Here is a 19196-nt window from a genome sequence, read left to right on the forward strand (position 1 = left end):
AAAAAGACACAAAGTTAGGTGGTAGGGATAAGGGGTGAACCTGGAAAGAGCTGGAGGAAGAGGATGAATATGATAAAAGATGTAGAAAATTCTCAAAGAGTTAATATAATGTATTTAAAAAGCTGATAAAAATCCCTAAATAATATCATAGACCCTCAAGGGAGTAGAAGGTGTGATCAGGATGTGTTCTATGAACTAAGACTAAATAAAACAAAAAATCACCAGGCAGTGGTGGCACATGCCTTTAATCCCAGCATTCAGGAGGCAGAGCCAGGCAGATCTCAGTGAGTTCAAGGCCAGCCTGGTCTACAGAATGAGATCCAGGACAGGCACTAAAACTACACAGAGAAACCCTGTCTAAAAAACAAAAACAAAAATACAGCAAGAAATCATAGAACACCTGTTTAGAATTCCCATTACAATAGGTATTAAAAGAAATTTTGAGATGATCTAACTTATGAAGTACATTATCTTTAGCTGCCTGTAAGTGCAGCTCCCAAGCCACTACCCAGGGAAACTCAGATAAGACGTCTCAAGAGCAAGGACAGAAAGATTACTTTAACAACTTCATATAAGATCTGTTTGGGTCATGTTTTTTGTTCTTCTTCAGCTCTAATTCTACAGCTTTTCAGCTCTAATTCTAACTCAGTTCTATTTTCTACTAGATACTAATTTCTTTTCTGAAGTTCTAATTTTCTCTAAAAAAATCTCTGTCTCCACATAGTTACATTGCTCATACAGCTACATTCTTGCACACATGTTTACATAGCTATTGTTCTATCTTCTATCTGTACATCTCTACACACAATTCTTTCTACACATACACATACATACATTCAGCACAGCTCATTTTTGCAGCTCTCTACATGGCTGCATACACACTTCTTACAGGAGCCTCTTTGCAATAATAAGGGAAGTTACAAGGCTACCTCTCAATGTTAAGCCCATTCCTTGAGTAAATGATAAGGAGAAAAGCCATTTACCATGGCAATGTATGGCAGGGGACATGGTGCTTGGCACTTTCTGGGCAGTGGCATCCACAGTTAATGGGACATAAAACTTTCTCTCTGGACTTGGTTAATTGATTAGTTGATATTTAGGACCTAAATAATAAACAGTTAGTTAGTTGAAGTTTGAGTTTTATATCATAAAGTGAGATTAGAAGGTTATGTAGAATGTTAATTTCTAAAAATTTAGAAGGGAATGCTGCTGGTCCCACTATCAGTTGAACCTGGCAGGGGAAGCCTGGCAATTCAATTCAGGTCACTTTTATTGCCCTGTAAGTAAGCTAATTATATAGAACAGGCTTCCAAGTGTCTTACAGTCCATGTGGAACAATAGATCTAGTCATGAAGCATATTTTAGTAATTTCTATTCATCAAAATTATACAGCTTAATGAGAAATCATCTTCCTGACCATCCACAAATGTATGTGTCCATAAGATTGAGATGTGATCATGGGATTACATGTACACATTACATGAAAATGCATTGTAATGGGGAGATACCATAACTGTTTTGCACATGTTAAATTACAGACAAGAGCAACAGTTTTTAGTGTCTGTGGTCCATAAGCATTGCTTGATGGGTTTTCCCATCAGAGAATTTTTCACCTGCTGAGTTGACATCTGAATTATCAATTGCTATCTGTTGTATTTGCATCATGGCTCACAATAGCTTTTGGCAATGATCTAACTTATGAAGTACATAGTATACATATGAAATGTATGAGCTAATGTATGAAGTATATAGTACGTACATTCTATTGGTTCTATTCTTATTGGGCCTCATAGGGTTCACAGTAGTCTATAATGTTTGGGGTCTTTTGACCCCATTGGCCAACATCTCAGAAACAGGTTACTCATTCCTGATACTTGGAGTTTTATTTACTATCATGAAGTGTCTAATTGGGGAATTGTGCCCCGATCATAAGGTAACCATATTTAAACCCCTTGTGTGTGTGTGTGTGTGTGTGTGTGTGTGTGTGTGTGTGTGTGTATTTTAGAAAGTTTCTATGGAGTTAGATATTTAGTTGAGTGATTTTCATTACATCTTTTTGAAAATGCCTTTAGTGTTAGTTATCTCTCACCATATTCCCTCATCTATCTGGCTCTTCCATCACCGACTCCATGGAATTCTTTCTGTCCCATTATTTTTCCCCTTTATGTGACTATTCTAGCTCCGCTCTACTCCCCATGGTCCTTTAAAATTCTGTAACATTGCAAAACAAATATACATATCTGCAGGATCAAGGCTCACATCCACATATGACAGAAAACATGAAGTATTTATCTTTCCATATCTGGGCTACCTTACTCAAGACAATTGTTTAAAATTTCATTCATTTAATTCCAATATTCATTATTTTATTTTTCATATTTTCTCATTTTTAGTAGTTTTTTCTGAGGGGGAGGAAAGGATTTATTTGCCTTATACTTCCAGATCATCACCCATCATTGGAGGAACTCAAGCAGGGCTGGAACATGAGGCAGGAACTGATGCAGAGGCCATGGAGGTGAGCTACTTATTGGCTTGCTTCCTCTGGCTTGCTCAGCTTGCTTTCTTATTTAACCCAGAACCACCAGCCCAGAGACGTACCACCTACCATAAGCTGGGCCCTCCCCTACTGATCACTAACTGGGAAAATGCCTTACAACTGGATCTCATGGAGACATTTTCTCAAGTGAGGCTCCTTCATCTCTGATGACTCTAGTTTATGTCAAGTTGACACACAAAATCAGTCAGTACAACTGACCCCTTGTCAACTTGACACATAAACACATCACTATTAAGTCACAGCCCTTCCTTTCTTATTCATTCCCAAGATCTTACATTAAAATCATAAATAATTTTTGGAGAATTTTTATACTGTATTTTAATCATATTGATCATCCACCATACTCCTTCCAAGATATCATCCTCTCTTGAACACATAATATTGAGCCTTCTGTTTTATGTTTTTTATTTAATGTATCAAATCCAGGAGGTATTGCCCATATATTCATAGATGTGTGATTATCCACTGGAACCTGGTAACCTACCAGGGACTGCACTTTTAAAGAAAATCTACTCTCCCTCTCCCAGATGCTATCAATTGCCATAACTCTTTAGCTAGGGGTGAAATTTTGTGCCCCAGGTCCTCTCTCCATGCTAGTATTTTTTTTCTGGCTTGAGCTTGTACAGATCTTATACATACTATCTCAACTGCTATGAATTCTTATGTGCAACTATCCTACTCTCTATAGAAAACATGGTTCCATGTACTCATAAGCCACCCCTGACACTTACAATCTTTCTGCTTATTCGTTCACAATGACCTCTAAGCTTTTGGAAGATAAGTGTGATATACATGTTCCATTTATAGATGAAAATTCAACAGTCTCTTATTCTCTATACTTTGACAAGTTGTGAGTCTCTGTGATAATCACCATGTACTGTAGAAAAGTGTTTTCTCTAGCTCTTTTTTTTTTAAATTTTTATTTTGCAATACAATTAAGTTCTACATATCAGCCACAGATTCCCTTGTTCTCCCCCCTCCCGCCCCCCTCACCTTCCCCCCAGCCCGCCCCCCCATTCCAATTTCCTCCAGGGCAAAGCCTTCCCCACAGACTGAGATCAACCTGGTGGATTCAGTCCAGGTAGGTCCAGTCCCCTCCTCCCAGGCCGAGCCAAGGACCCTGCATAGGCCCCAGGTTTCAAACAGCCGACTCATGCAATGAACACAGGACCAGGTGCCACTGCCTGGATGCCTCCCAAACAGATCAGGCCAATCAACTGTCTCACCCACTCAGAGGGCCTGATCCAGTTGGTGACCCCTCAGCCATTGGTTCATATTTCATGTGTTTCCGTTTGTTTGGCTATTTGTCTCTGTGCTTTATCCGACCTTGGTCTCAACAATTCTCGCTCATATAAACCCTCCTCATTCTCGCTAATTGGACTCCCAGAGATCCACCTGGGGCCTAGTCATGGATCTCTGCATCCAGATCCCTCAGTAGTTGGATGAGGTTTCTAGCACGACAATTAGGGTGTTTGGCCATCCCATCACCAGAGTAGGTCAGTTCGGACTGTCTCTCGACCATTGCCAGCAGTCTGTTGTGGGGGTATCTTTGTGGATTTCTGTGGGCCTCTTTAGCACTTTGTTTCTTCCTATTCTCATGTGGTCTTCATTTACCATGGTCTCCTATTCCTTGTTCTCCCTCTCTGTTGTTGATCCAGCTGGGATCTCCCACTCATCCAAGCTCTCTTTCCCTCGACCCTCGCCCTTCACTACCCCCACTCATGTCCAGGTTGTTCATGTAGATCTCATTCCATTTCTCTGTCATTGGGCGATCCCTGTGTCTTTCTTGGGGTCCTGTTTTCCAGGTAGCCTGCCTGGTGATGTGAGTAGCAGTCCAGTCATCCTTGTTCCACATCTAGTATCCTGTTATGAGTGAGTACATACCATGTTTGTCTTTCTGAGTCTGGGATACCTCACTCAGGATGATTTTTTCTAGGTCCATCCATTTGTCTGCAAACCTCATGATGTCATTGTTTTTCTCTGCTGAGTAGTATTTCATTGTGTATATGTACCACATTTTGTTTATCCATTCTTCAGTTGAAGGGCATCTAGGTTGTTTCCATGTTCTGGCTATTACAAACAATGCTGATATGAACATAGCTGAACAAGTGCTCTTGTGGTGTGGTTGAGCATTCCTTGGGTATATGCCCAAGAGTGGTATAGCTGGATCTTGGGGGAGATGGATTCCCAATTTTCTAAGAAATCGCCATATTGATTTCCAAAGTGGTTGTACAAGCTTGCATTCCCACCAGCAGTGGAGGAGAGTTCCCCTAGCTCCACATCCTCTCCAGCATAAGGTGTCTTCAGTGTTTTTGATCTTAGCCATTCTGACAGGCGTAAGGTGGTATCTCAGAGTTGTTTTGATTTCCATTTCCCTGATGATTAGGGATGTTGAGCAATTCCTTAAATGTCTTTCAGCCATTTGAGTTTCCTCTGTTGAGAATTCTCTGTTTAGTTCTATAGCCAATTCCTTAATTGGACTGTTGGGCATTTTGATGTCTAATTTCTTGAGTTCCTTATATATTCTGGATATCAGTCCTCTGTCAGATGTGGGATTGGTGAAGATCTTTTCCCATTCTGTAGGCTGTCGCTTTGCCTTGTTGACCGTATCCTTTGCCCTACAAAAGCTTCTCAGTTTCAAGAGGTCCCATTGATTGATTGTTTCTCTCAGTGTCTGTGCTACTGGTGTTCTATTTAGAAAGTGGTCTCCTATGCCAATGCATTCAAGACTACTTCCTACTTTCTCTTCTAGCATGTTCAGAGTAGCTGGATTCATGTTGAAGTCCTTGATCCACTTGGACTTAAGTTTTGTGCACGGTGATAGATATGGATCTATTTGCAGCCTTCTACATGTTGATATCCAGTTTTGCCAGCACCATTTGTTGAAGATGCTTTCTTTTTTCCATTGTGCACTTTTGGCTTCTTTGTCAAAAATTATTTGTTCATAGGTGTGCGGATTAATGTCAGGGTCTTCAATTCGATTCCATTGGTCCACATGTCGGTTTTTATGCCAGTACCAAGCTGTTTTTATTACTGTAGCTCTATAGTACAGCTTGAAGTCAGGGATCGTGATGCCTCCAGAGGTTGTTTTATTGTACAGGATTCTTTTGGCTATCCTGGGTTTTTTGTTTTTCCATATGAAGTTGAGTATTATTCTTTCCAGGTCTGTGAAGAATTGTGTTGGTATTTTGATGGGGATTGCATTGAATCTGTAGATTGCTTTTGGTAAGATTGCCATTTTTACCATGTTAGTTCTGCCTATCCATGAGCATGGGAGATCTTTCCATTTTCTGACATCTTCTTCAATTTCTTTTTTCAGGGACTTAAAGTTCTTGTCATATAGGTCCTTCACTTGCTTGGTTAGTGTTACCCCAAGGTATTTTATGTCATTTGTGGCTATAGTAAAAGGTGATGTATCTCTGATTTCCTTCTCCGCTTTTTTGTCCATTGTATATAGGAGGGCTACTGATTTTTTTGAGTTGATCTTGTATCCTGCTATGTTGCTGAAGGTGTTTATTAGTTGTATCAGTTCCTTGGTGGAATCTTTGGGGTTGCTCAAGTATACTATCATGTCATCTGCAAATAGGGAAAGCTTGACTTCTTCCTTTCCAATTTGTATCCCCTTAATCTCCTTATGTTGTCTTATTGCTCTGGCTAGAACTTCAAGTACTATATTGAATAAGTATGGGGAGAGCGGACAGCCTTGCCTCGTTCCTGATTTTAGTGGAATTGCTTTGAGTTTCTCTCCATTTAATTTGATGTTGGCTGTTGGCTTGCTGTAAATTTATTATGTTTATTATGTTTAGGTATGTTCCTTGTATTCCTGATCGCTCCAAGACCTTTATCATGAAGGGGTGTTGGATTTTGTCAAATGCCTTTTCAGCATCTAGTGAGATGATCATGTGGTTTTTTTCTTTGAGTTTGTTTATATGGTGTATCACATTGACAGACTTTCGTATGTTGAACCGTCCTTGCATCCCTGGAATGAATCCTACTTGATCATGGTGGATAATTGTTTTGATGTGTTCTTGGAGTCTGTTTGCCAGTATTTTATTGAGTATTTTTGCATCAATGTTCATGAGGGAGATCGGTCTGTAGTTCTCTTTCTTTGTTGTATCCTTGTTTGGTTTGGGAATCAGGGTAATTGTAGCCTCATAGAAGGAGTTTGGTAATGTTCCTTCTGTTTCTATTGTATGGAACAATTTAGAGAGTATTGGTATTAACTCTTCTTTGAAGATCTGGTAGAATTCTGCACTGAAACCATCTGGTCCTGGGCTTTTTTTGGTTGGGAGACTTTTAATGACTGTTTCTATTTCGTTAGGGGTTATTGGACTATTTAAATAGTTTATCTGGTCTTGATTTAATTTAGGTATGTGGTACCTATCCAGAAAATTATCCATTTCTTTTAGGTTTTCCAGTTTTGTGGAATAGAGGTTTTTGAAGTATGACCTGATGATTCTCTGGATTTCCTCAATGTCTGTTGTTATGTCCCCCTTTTCATTTCTGATTTTGTTGATTTGGATGCTCTCTCTCTGTCTTTTGGTTAGTTTGGATAAGGGCTTGTCTATCTTGTTGATTTTCTCAAAGAACCAACTCTTTGTTTCATTAATTTTTTGTATTGTTTTCTTTGTTTCTATTTTATTGATTTCAGCTCTCACTTTGATAATTTCCTGGCATCTATTTTTCCTGGGAGACTTTGCTTCTTCCTGTTCTAGAACTTTCAGGTGTGCTGTTAAGTCACTAGTGTGAGATTTCTCCAGCTTATTTATGTGGGCGTTTAGTGCTATGAATTTCCCTCTTAGTACTGCTTTCATAGTGTCCCATAGGTTTGGATACGTGGTGTCTTCATTTTCGTTGATCTCTAGGAAGTCTTTAATTTCTTTCTTTATTTCTTCCTTAACCCATTGGTGATTCAGTTGGGTATTGTTCAGTTTCCATGAGATTGTAGGTTTTCTGTAGTTTTTGTTGTTGTTGAAATCCAACTTTAGGCCATGGTGGTCTGATAGAACACAGGAGGTTATTCCAATTGTTTTGTATCTGTTTAGATTTGTTTTGTGACCAAGTATGTGATCGATTTTAGAGAAGGTTCCATGGGGTGCTGAGAAGAAGGTATATTCTTTTTTGTTAGGATGGAATGTTCTGTAGATGTCGATTAAGTCCATTTGAGTCATGACATCAATTAAGTCCTTTATTTCTCTGTTAAGTTTCGATTTGGGGGATCTGTCCAGTGGTGAAAGTGGGGTGTTGAGGTCTCCCACTATTAATGTGTGGTTTTATATGTGATTTAAGCTTTAATAATGTTTCTTTTACATATGTGGGTGCCCTTGTGTTTGGGACATAAATGTTCAGAATTGAGACTTCATCTTGGTGGATCTTTCCTGTGATGAGTATGTAATGCTCTTCTTGATCTCTTTTGATTGATTTTATTTTGAAGTCTATTTTGCTGGATATCAGGATGGCTACACCCGCTTGTTTCTTAAGACCGTTTGATTGGAAAGTCTTTTCCCAGCCTTTTATTTTTAGGTAGTGTCTATCTTTGAATTTGAGATGTGTTTCTTGTATGCAGCAGAAAGATGGGTCCTGCTTTCATATCCATTCTATAAGCCTATGTCTTTTTATAGGTGATTTAAGTCCATTGATATTGAGGGATATTAATGTCCAGTGATTGTTCATTCCTGTTATTTTTTGGTGGTGATGTGTGTGTACTTTTCTTCGTTGGGGTTTACTGCTGCGGCTTTATCTATTGCCTGTGTTTTTGAGGGTGTATCTGACTTCCTTAGGTTGGAATTTTCCTTCTAGTGCTTTCTGTAGGGCTGGGTTTGTGGATAAATATTGTTTAAATCTGGCTTTGTCATGGAATGTCTTGTTCACTCCATCTATGATGATTGAAAGTTTTGCTGGGTATATTAGTCTAGGCTGACATCCATGGTCTCTTAGTGTCTGCATTACATCTGTCCAGGACCTTCTGGCTTTCAAAGTCTCCATTGAGAAATCGCGTGTTATTCTGATAGGTTTGCCTTTATATGTCACTTGGCCTTTTTCCTTTGCTGCTCTTAATATTCTTTCTTTATTCTGTACGTTTAATTGTTTAATTATTATGTGGCGAGGGGACTTTTTTGGAGGGTCTAGTCTGTTTGGTGTTCTATAGGCTTCCTGTATCTTCATAGGCATTTCCTTCTTTAAGTTGGGAAAGTTTTCTTCTATGATCTTGTTGAATATATTTTCTGTGCCCTTGAGTTGGTATTCTTCTCCTTCTTCTACCCCTATTATTCGTAGGTTTGGTCTTTTCATGGTGTCCCAAATTTCTTGGACATTTTGGTTCATGACTTTGTTGACTTTAGTGTTTTCTTTGACTGATGAATCTATTTCTTCTATTGTATCTTCAATGCTAGAGATTCTCTCTTCCATCTCTTGCATTCTGTTGATTATACTTGCATCTGAAGTTCCCAATCGTTTTCTCAGATTTTCTATTTCCAGCATTCCCTCTGTTTGTGTCTTCTTCATTTTTTCTATTTCCCTTTTCAGGTCTTGGACTGTTTCCTTCATTTGTTTCATTGATTTTTCTTGATTTTCTTTCAGTATTTTATTGTTCTCTTCCAGGACTTTTTTGATTTCTTCTAATTTGTTTGCCCTTTCCTCTAGTTGTTTACAGCGTTCTTCACATTTTTTTGTCTTTTCCTCTACTCGAGCCTCTAGCTTCTTCATGATGACATTCATAAGGCTATTTTCTTCTGCTTCTTCCAATTTCTGATGTTCAGGTCTAGGTGTTGGAGGAGGGCTAGGGCCTGGTGATGGTGTATTGCTATTCATTTTGTTGTATGTGTTTCTGCCTTGACGTCTGCCCATCTCCTTGTGGTTCGTTCTTGGCCTTATCCGCACACTTGGTTCAGACAGAGCTGACAGATTCAGGAAGTCTCTCTCTCTTGTCCAGATGGGAGCTCTCTTGTCCAAATTGGAAGTCTGGGGCAGGATGGGAGCTCTTGTTCAGAAGGGAAGTCCGGGGGAGGATGGGTCCTCTTCTCTCTCTCTCTCTCTCTCTCTCTCTCTCCTCCAGATGGGAAATCCGGGGCAAGATGGGAGCTGGGGGCCAGCCTCTAAGTCTCAAGAAGAGGCTTGGGGCTCCGGGGGATGGGCGTGGGGTCAGGGCTTGGAGACTGCAGGGTCTGCCAGGGGTCTTGGAGAAGGGGATCCTTCCCGGTGGGGCTAGAAGGGAACTTGCCCGGTGACCAGAACCTGGGGCCAAGTTGGACAGGTCTTCCCGAGTGGCTGGTGCCCAGGGATGGGGTTGGGGGCAAGTTAGGGGACTCACCTGTGCTTCAGAAGGGAAGTCCGGGGCAAGATGGGAGCTGGGAGCTGGGGGCCGGCCTCTAAGTCTTAGGAAGAGGCTTGGGGCTCAGGCGGATGGGGGTGGGGGCAGGGCGTGGAGACTGCAGGGTCTGCCAGGGGTCTTGGAGAAGGGGATCCTTCCCGGTGGGGCTAGAAGGGAACCTGCCCGGTGACCAGAACCTGGGGCCAAGTTGGGCAGGTCTTCCCCGGAGTGGCTGGTGCCCAGGGATGGGGTCGGGGGCAAGCTAGGGCACTCACCTGTGCTTCAGAAGCTTCTCTAGCTCTTATTTCAATTTTTGGCTGGGCTATCCAACAGACTCCCAAAACAAACTATTGCTATTGCCATTGGTTACCCACAACAGAAGAGGAAGGTAAGTCTCTATTGGTAAAGATGCCATGCACTTAAAGACCAGAGCCCAGAGACCTGATCTTGAACTGACCTAAAAGCCCCATCACTGAGGACTAGCTTTCATGACATCAAGAGGCCCCATCCAAGCTTCCAAAGGACGAAGGCAACTAAGAGTCCTACACAGGCATGACACCCTTTAACCACATCAATAAGCATCATGGCGTGATAACCCTAATGGTGCAATAGGGCACACATAATTTGGTAGTAGCCTGTCATTCTCCAATTGAACTTAAGATATACACAACAAGAGATAGCCCATTCCTGGTAATAGAAACTTATCTAAAATATTTGGTGCTAGTGAAGTCATGGTTATTGGAGAAAGATCTCAACCACTTATTTAATAAAGCAGTATATTTCCTAACAACAATCCTTAAACATTTGTCCTCATATCCACAGATAAATCTAGTCTTCATCAATCATCAAGAAAACTTCTCTTTGCAGCAGATTGAGACCATCACAGAAAACCAAAACCAATCAAAATGCAGAAATATGAAGCCTAGATCCAATGGATCCACCTACAAAACACTCCCACAATGTAAGGTCCAAGCAACATTTTGAACGAAAGTGCAGAAAGACTGTTAAGAACCAGAATATCACTGCGTTTTCTCTGAGATTGTATTTCTTAGTGATATCAGAAGCTACACAGAGTCTCATCAGTATGACTACCTGTGTTGAACATGTGAGGCATTTAGAGATGTGAGCAGAACAAAGGTGACATCAATGAACATACCAAAGTGAATGTAGAGAACCCATGAGTCTTCAATCATACACAAAGAACTCTAAACAATTGAAGAAGGCTAGGAATGGGAGACGTGGCCTTTCTCAGGGAAGGTCATGCCAATCGTTTGTCCAGTGTCAAATTCTTAGTCCTAGAAATATACATACAGGTAGCATTATACAGACCCATCAGGTTATGTTTAGAAATGTGTATGTATGTGTGTCTGTGTGCCAGTGTCTATGTATGTATGTATTATGTACATATATATATACACAATTTACATATATGCAGGCAAATAAGAACTAGTAAAATAAGTAGGCCATGAATTTGAAGGGGAGTAGAAAGGGGTCTCTGTCTCTCTGTCTCTCTCTCTCTGTCTGTCTCTGTCTCTGTCTCTGTCTCTCTCTCTCTCTCTCTCTCTCTCTCTCTCTCTCTCTCTCTCACCACCTGCTCCCTCTGATCTTCTTTTACACAACAGAGTGTATTTCCTTTAATCAGTATGGAGCATCCTGAAACTAAGGTGAAACCAAACTCTGGCTTCATGCCCAGATATCACTTTCTGAAGTGACAAGCTCTGGTAATAGGAGGTTTGGGTAGAAGAAAAGGAGGGGATAAATGTAATTAAATGATAATTACAAATTAAAGATAAGAGGGGAAAGGCTTCTCTTAGCGAGACATATGAATTTATGCATGTAATGATAAGTCATTAGGAATTAGTTTAATAATATGTCTCATTTGCAAAGTAATTAGCAGGTTCTCCATACAATCTATGTCTTCTCTAGCTACAGATTATTTGTCCCAATATCAGTGCCTGACATTAATGGCACTATTGTACCAGTGGGCATTTATTGCCTGGCAGGTCACTGTTATAGCTCATTGGGATTACAGCTGAGTAAGATTGGATATTACTTTTCTCTTTAATAGAAACTCCAAGCTTGATTTCTCATGTGTACTGTAACTCAAATATGTTATGTCTTCAATGGTAAGGCCTTACTCTTAAGTTCTGGAGTATAACCAAGTGCATTGAAATATTTGGGGATCTGTAGGAACTCACTGGTCAAAAAGTCCAAAGTAGACCATCCATTCTTTACACTGAGCTTTTCATTAGTTTGTCTGTGTGTGTCTAGTAGGGGTAGGCATAGTGTTGCTCCATTATAGGGTAATTCCATTTAAATTCTTTTTATATGTGTGTGTCTATATATGTTGGGAAAATTCTGGAGTGCTATATCTCCATATGGCTAAGTGGGGTGGGAAGAAATATCAGGATGAAGAATGGGATACTAGGAGGAATAAATAGCACCAAATAAATTTTCAAAAATTCTCTTTTCTAATAGCTGAATAACATTTCATTGTATAAGTGTACCACATTTGACATCTTCTAGTATACATCTATTTCTTAGCTATCATTGATATAACAGCAATGATCATCAGTGACCAAGTATCTCTTTAGTAGAATATCAAATTCTTTCGGTATATGCCTAAAAGTTCTACAGCTAGATCTCATGGCAAATCTATTTATAGCTTCTTTAGTAACCTCCACACTGTTTTCCATGATGACTGCATCAGTTTGTACTCCCACCAGCAGTGCATAATTGTTTCCCTTTACCACATCCACACTAATGATTACTAACTACCATTTGTTTTGTTGATCTAAGTAGCCATTGACTGCCTATAGCAGTTAATCTAACATGAGAGCCTGTGGAATTTCCCATATCCTCATTGACATGAGGGTCTTGTTTAGGCAATCATATTTTATTTTATGGATGCAGATTACCCATCATGTACAGAAAAACACTCTCAGAGCAGGTGTCTTTGTTCTTTGTCTCTTATTATCTTTCTGGGCAACCCACAGTCACATATTCTTATATTTTGACCAGTTTTGGATCTTTACATTAGTCATGTGCTACAAAAGGAAGCTTCTTTGATGAGTGATAAGAATCACATTTATCTGTGGGAATGAGATTAGTATGTACAGCACAGAGATTATAGTGGTTTTGGAAAGCCACAGTAATAGGTTCTTCTATAGGGTCATTGAAATCACCAGATACAGATATTTGGCTATGTTTATAGTGCCAGGCATTAATCCTCTCCTATTTTGAGTGGTCCTTAAGTCTAATTATGGGGCTTATGTTTACTTCCATGAAAAAAAAAGGTGCCACTATGCTCATGCCAAATCCTGTTGCTGGAGAGCTTCTCTCCAGGTCCCACCAAGGCCCGCAGTCCCACAACCCACATATAAAATAATCACTCAGATGCTTGTATTACTTATAAACTGTGTTGCCATGGCAGGCTTCTTGCTAACTGTTCTTATAACTTAAATTATCCTATTTCCATAAATCTATACCTTGCGACGTGGCTCGTGGCTTACCGGCATCTTTACATGCTGCTTGTCCTGGCGGTGGCTGGCAGTGTCTCCCCCTTCTTCTTCCTGTTCCCTCAATTCTCCTCTCTCCTTGTCCTGCCTACACTTCCTGCCAGGTCACTGGCCAATCAGTGTTTTATTTATATAGAGCGATATCCACAGCATAATCCAGTGTCTCTCCCTCTTCCCTCTGCCTGCTGATCCAGAAATATAACTCTCAGCTACCTCTCCAGCACCATTTCTATGTGTGTGGTGTCATGCTTTTCACCATGCTGATGATGGATTAAACCTCTGAACCTGTAAGCCAACCCCAGTTAAATGTTTTTTTATTAAGATTTTCCATGATTATGGTGTCTGTTCTAGCTATAGAAACCCTAACCAGCTGCAGAGTGGTGGCACACACTTTAATCTGAGCAAGAGGCCTACAATGGCAGGCAGATCTCTGTGAGTTTGAGTTTGGTCTACAGAGCTAGTTCTAGGAAAGCCAAGGTAACACAAACAAACCCTGTTTCAAACAACAGAAAAAGCAAAAACAAAAACAGCTTTATGAGGTCCCATTTATGAGTCATCATTGATCTTCATGCCTCAGTTAAAGGGGTCATATTCAGAAAGTCCTTTCCTATGCCTACAAATTGAAACATATTACCACTTTCTCCTCTGTTGAATACAGAATATCAGGTCATAAATTTGAAGTCTTTGATTCTTTTGGACCTGAGTTTTGTGCAGGGTGAGAGACAAGACTTCTTGTTTCATTATTCTACATGTAGCTATCCAAATACCAGCACCATTTGTTATAAAGATGTTATCATTTCCTCAATGTCTATTCTTGATCTCTGTTAAAAACCAAAGGGAGTGTGACCCAATGCCTGGGCCCTTAATTCTATTCAGTTATCAATATTTCTGTTTTTGTTTCTGTACCATGTCATTTTATTACTGGTATCTCTGTTGTATAACTTGAAATCAGGGGTGGTGATATCTCCAACAATGTTGTTATTCAAGATGCTTTTTGCTATCCTTGGTCTTTTTTGTTTCCATCAGAATTTTGATATTTTGTTTTCAATTTCTATGAAGAATTACATTGGAATTTTAATAAGGATTGTACTGATTGAATACATTGCATTTGGTAAGTTGGCAATTTTCACAATATTAGTCCTATGAATCTATGAACATGGAAGAATTTTTTTCATTTTCTTCCATTTCTTTTTTCAGTGACTTCAGGTTTTAATTTTACAAGTATTCCACTTTCTTTAGTTGAATATATTCCATGACATCATTTGTAACTATCGTTTGCCTAATTTCTGTCTTAGTATGTTGGAAAATTGGTATACTAGGATGATACTTTTTTGGTGTTAATTTTGTGTCCTGCTACATTGGTAAAATTTTCTTCAGCTTTGGGATATTTCTAATATGTCTTTAGTGTCTTTTATGGGTAGATTTAAGTATTCTTTGAATTCTTCTTTTATAATTTTATCAACTTTTCTCCTTTTTTATCTTACTGTTGTAGCTAATACTTCAAGTTCTTAGTTGAACAGAAGTTATGAATACAGACATTTTTGTCTTGTTTCTGATTTTAGTGTAAATGTATCAAGTGTTTCTCCTTTAGTGTGATATTGGCTGTGAGCTTGTTGTATAGTGTCTTTATGTTATATAGTACCTTTATGTATATATGTATATGCTTATTGTGTTAAGCTATGTCTCTGTGTATCTCTAGGTTCTCCAGGACTTTTATCATGAAAGAATGTTTCATTTTGTTCAAAATTTTTCTTCTGCATCTAATGGGATGATCATTTGGTTTCTATCTATTTAGTCTGTGTATGTATTGGGTTACATTTCTAGATTTACAAATATTGAACCTACCCAGTATTTCTGAAATAAAGCAGACCTGTTCATGGTGGACCATTTTTTTTATGTGTTCATGACTTCAGAGTACAGATACTTCATTGAGAATTTTTGTCAAAGTTCATGAGGGACTTCATGAATATATAATTCTCTTTTTTGGTTGGATGTTTGTCTCATTTAGGTATTAAGGCAATAATGGCTTCATAGAAGAATTATGAAGTTCTCTTTCTTATTATATACAATAATTAGAGGTGTATTGATGTCAGTCAGTTCTATGAAACTCTGGTAGAATTCTGTACTCAGTCCTTCTGGCCCCAGGTTTTGTGTATGTATGTATGTATATATGTACGTATGTATGTATGTATGTATGTATGTATGTATGTGTGTATACATATATATTTAATTTGGGCATCTTTAATTACTTCTACTTTGTTGGTGATTATAAATAAGTTTAAATTATGTACTCCTTTTGATTTAATGTTGGTAGGTCATATGTATCTGGAAACTAAGCCATTTCATTTCTACTTTTTCAGGTCAGAGATTTTAAGTCACTGCTTCTATTTCATGGTTTTTATGTGTGTTTAAATTATTTACATCATCTCTATTCATCTTTGGTAGATTATTGCATTTAGAAATTCATAAACTTCTTTAAGATTTTATTTTAGTTGAATAAAAATCCATGCATCTCTGAACAGTTATCAGAGAATCCGCTTTTTGAAATAGATGATGATTAGTACTGAGACTCAAAATCAGTCAATGTGAAAATAATAAGAGATGGTGAAGTGCTCAGATCTAAATAGAACATTTGTATTACACTTCCCCTCCCCAGAACTCAATGATCAAGATGCAAGAGGAGTCAAAAAGATGATAAGAGCCAGAAGGAGTGTATTATTAAAGTAAAACACTACTTTACATACATGCAGCACATTGCACACACAAACTCATACCATCTCAGACTGTTTACACAAAACTATACAATATCAAACCAGCCAAAATTCCAAAATGGATGAGTTGGGGGACCTTGAAGTCCCACCTTTAATTAAATAGCTATTGGCAACTGTTGGCTTCTGTGTGTGGAGTGGATGACAGTCAATTCCGTTTCTTTAATAATGTGGCCACAAAGAGGCTTCCCATGCTTTAGTAGAATCTCCCACACCCCTACACATACAGTCATCACTAAATGGACTCAATGAGTAGGAGAGACAGACAGACAGACAGACAGACAGACAGACAGACAGAGAGACAGAGAGAAAGAGAGAATATGTGAAGTTAGGGAAAATTATTTTTAGGTACTTAATTATGGTAGATAATCTGTATATTATATTCCTGAATTCAGTTTGCAAGTATTACAAATTCTGCCTCTCTGTTCATCAAAAATATTGGCTTATCATTTTTTTCTTCGTTGAATCTTTGTCTGATATGGTTACTAAGGTAACACTGGCTTTGAAAAAGGAATTTGAACATTTTTTTTCCTTTTCTAGTTTGTAAAATAGTTTGAGAGCTAGTCATGAATATATTAGTTCTTCTTTGGAGACCTGATGGGATTCTGTGCTGAATTTATCTAGCCCTAGGATTTCTTTTTTTAACAGATATTTTTAATTACTGCTTCTACCTCTTTGAATGCTAAAGATCTGTTTGGGTTATTTATTCTAGCTTGCTTTAACTCTTTTGGGGGGGATTAGAACACTTTTTATTTAAGGTTTTTTTTTTTCATTTTACATACCAACCATTGTTTCCCCCCTCCTTCTCCTGTTCCCCACCAACCATCCACCATCCCGCCCCCTATCTAGTCTTCATAGGGGGTTAGGCCTCTCTTGGGTAGTCAACATAAACTGGCATACCAAGTTGGGGTAGGACCAAGCCTTTCACCCCTGCATCAAGACTGAGTAAAGCATCCCACCACAGGGAATGGACTCTAAAATGTCAGTTCATGTACCTGAGATAAGTCTTGGTCCCATTGCTAGGGGCCCCACAAATAGATCAAGCCACACAACTGTCATTCACATTCAGAGGGCTTCGTTAGGTCCCATGCAGGCTCCCCAGCTGTCAGTTTGGAGTCTGTGAACTCCCACTAGCTGGGGTCACCTGCATCTGTAATTTTCTCCATCATGATCTTGTACCCCTTTGCTCCTATAATCCCTTCTCCCTCTCTTCAACTGAACTCCTGTTGGCCAAGTGTTTGGCTGTGAGTCTCTGTATCTGCTTCCATCTGTCACTAGATGTAGGTTCTATGATGATAATTAGAGTAGTTACCAATATGACTACAGAGGAAGGTTAGTTCAGGCATCCTCTCCACCACTGCTAGGAGTCTTAGCTGGGGACATCCTTGTAGGTTCCTGGGGATTCCTTAGCACCAAGTTTCTCCCTAACCCCATAATGACTCACTCTGTCAAGATATCTCTTTCATTGTTCTCCCTTTCCATTTCTCTCCCAACTCAGCCACCTCAAACCCTCTTGTTCCCATCCCCCATCCCCTCCCCTGTACTCCCCTCTCCCATCCATCCATTTATTTTAGATTTTTCAGTTTGGTGGAATCCCATAAATGGCACCATTACTGGGTTAGGACTTTCAGCTGGATAGGCCTCATTCCCTAGAAGAGATCCCACTGCTGTTATCCTGATATATGCCACAGTGCCAAACTGACTCTTGATGACCTACATCTATAACCATAAATCAGTGTTTATCTCAACCCTTAGGCAGAAGTTTCTATTTGCATTAGATAGTGATTAACACAGAGATCCTCAACTGGTGAAGGTGTAGAGAATAAGAGACTGAGGAATGTTCAACCTTAAATGAGATATCTAAACCATTCACCCTCCTCTCAAAGCAGGGGATCATTGTTGAAGAAATGGAGGAGTACAAGAGCCAGAGATGTTACATTAACACACGGAAACAGTGTCTTCTGGACACAGCAGGACAGTTGCACATGTGAACTCACAGTGGTCACAACAGCAATTGCAAAATGTATGCAACCTCAAGCAAGATCAAATCCCAGCATTGAGAAACAAGTTTGGTATGAAATTGTCCCCCATAGTTGAGGAATCAATGACAACTAATATCTGCTGAGAGAGGGAGAGGGAGTCTTCTCTAACAGTATAGTCCCTGGTAAGCCAACCATACTTTGGTAGAAGACTGTACTTCCAAAAATATTTGAACAGCACAAATTGGTCTTGATGAATGTATTGGTTAGATCTCGCAAACTTAACACAAACCAAGATATATTAGAAAAGAGGGAATCCTAGCTGAGAAAAATGCATTCATAAGATTGGTCTGTAGGCATGATTGTACAGTACTGTCTTGATTAACTATTGATGTGAGAGAATCCAGAACACTCTGGGTGGTGCCAACTCTGGGCATGCAGTAAGAAATTCAGCTGAATAATCCATAAGGAGCTAGCTAGGAAGCAGTTTTTCCTCTAAGGCTTCTGCTTTAGTTCCTGCCTACAGGTTCCTGCACTGAGTGCCTGCTTTTGTTTCCATCATTGATGGAGTGTGACCTGACTTGTAACTGAAGTAAACTCTTTACCTCCCATGTTGCTTTTGGTCCTGGTGCTTTATCACAGCAATAAAAATGTTGTTTGTTTTTTAAATAAATGACACAAATTTGATTGGGAAGGGAAGGGCAATATATCTGGGAAGAACTGGGCATGAATATGATCAAAACTACTTTGTACATGAATACATATATATATATTTTTTAAATATATAAATTTTAAATTTAGATGTGTACATTTATTGTCACTTATACATGTATAATAAATGTACATATGATATTTGTGGAGATAGATTTACAAATTTACTGAAATATACTTTTATATGTATATGTGCATACATGTATAAATATCTGCAATATTTTATATGTACATAAGTTTCTATGTGCATTCATATTCATAGCTACTCTATATTTATGTAAGTTTGTTATCTGTGCTAACCATTAATACATGCATCTGTATATTAAAAAACTTAACTGTACATATACACACATA

Source organism: Peromyscus eremicus, chromosome 2, assembly GCF_949786415.1.
Source record: "Peromyscus eremicus chromosome 2, PerEre_H2_v1, whole genome shotgun sequence".
NCBI lineage: Eukaryota > Metazoa > Chordata > Mammalia > Rodentia > Cricetidae > Peromyscus > Peromyscus eremicus.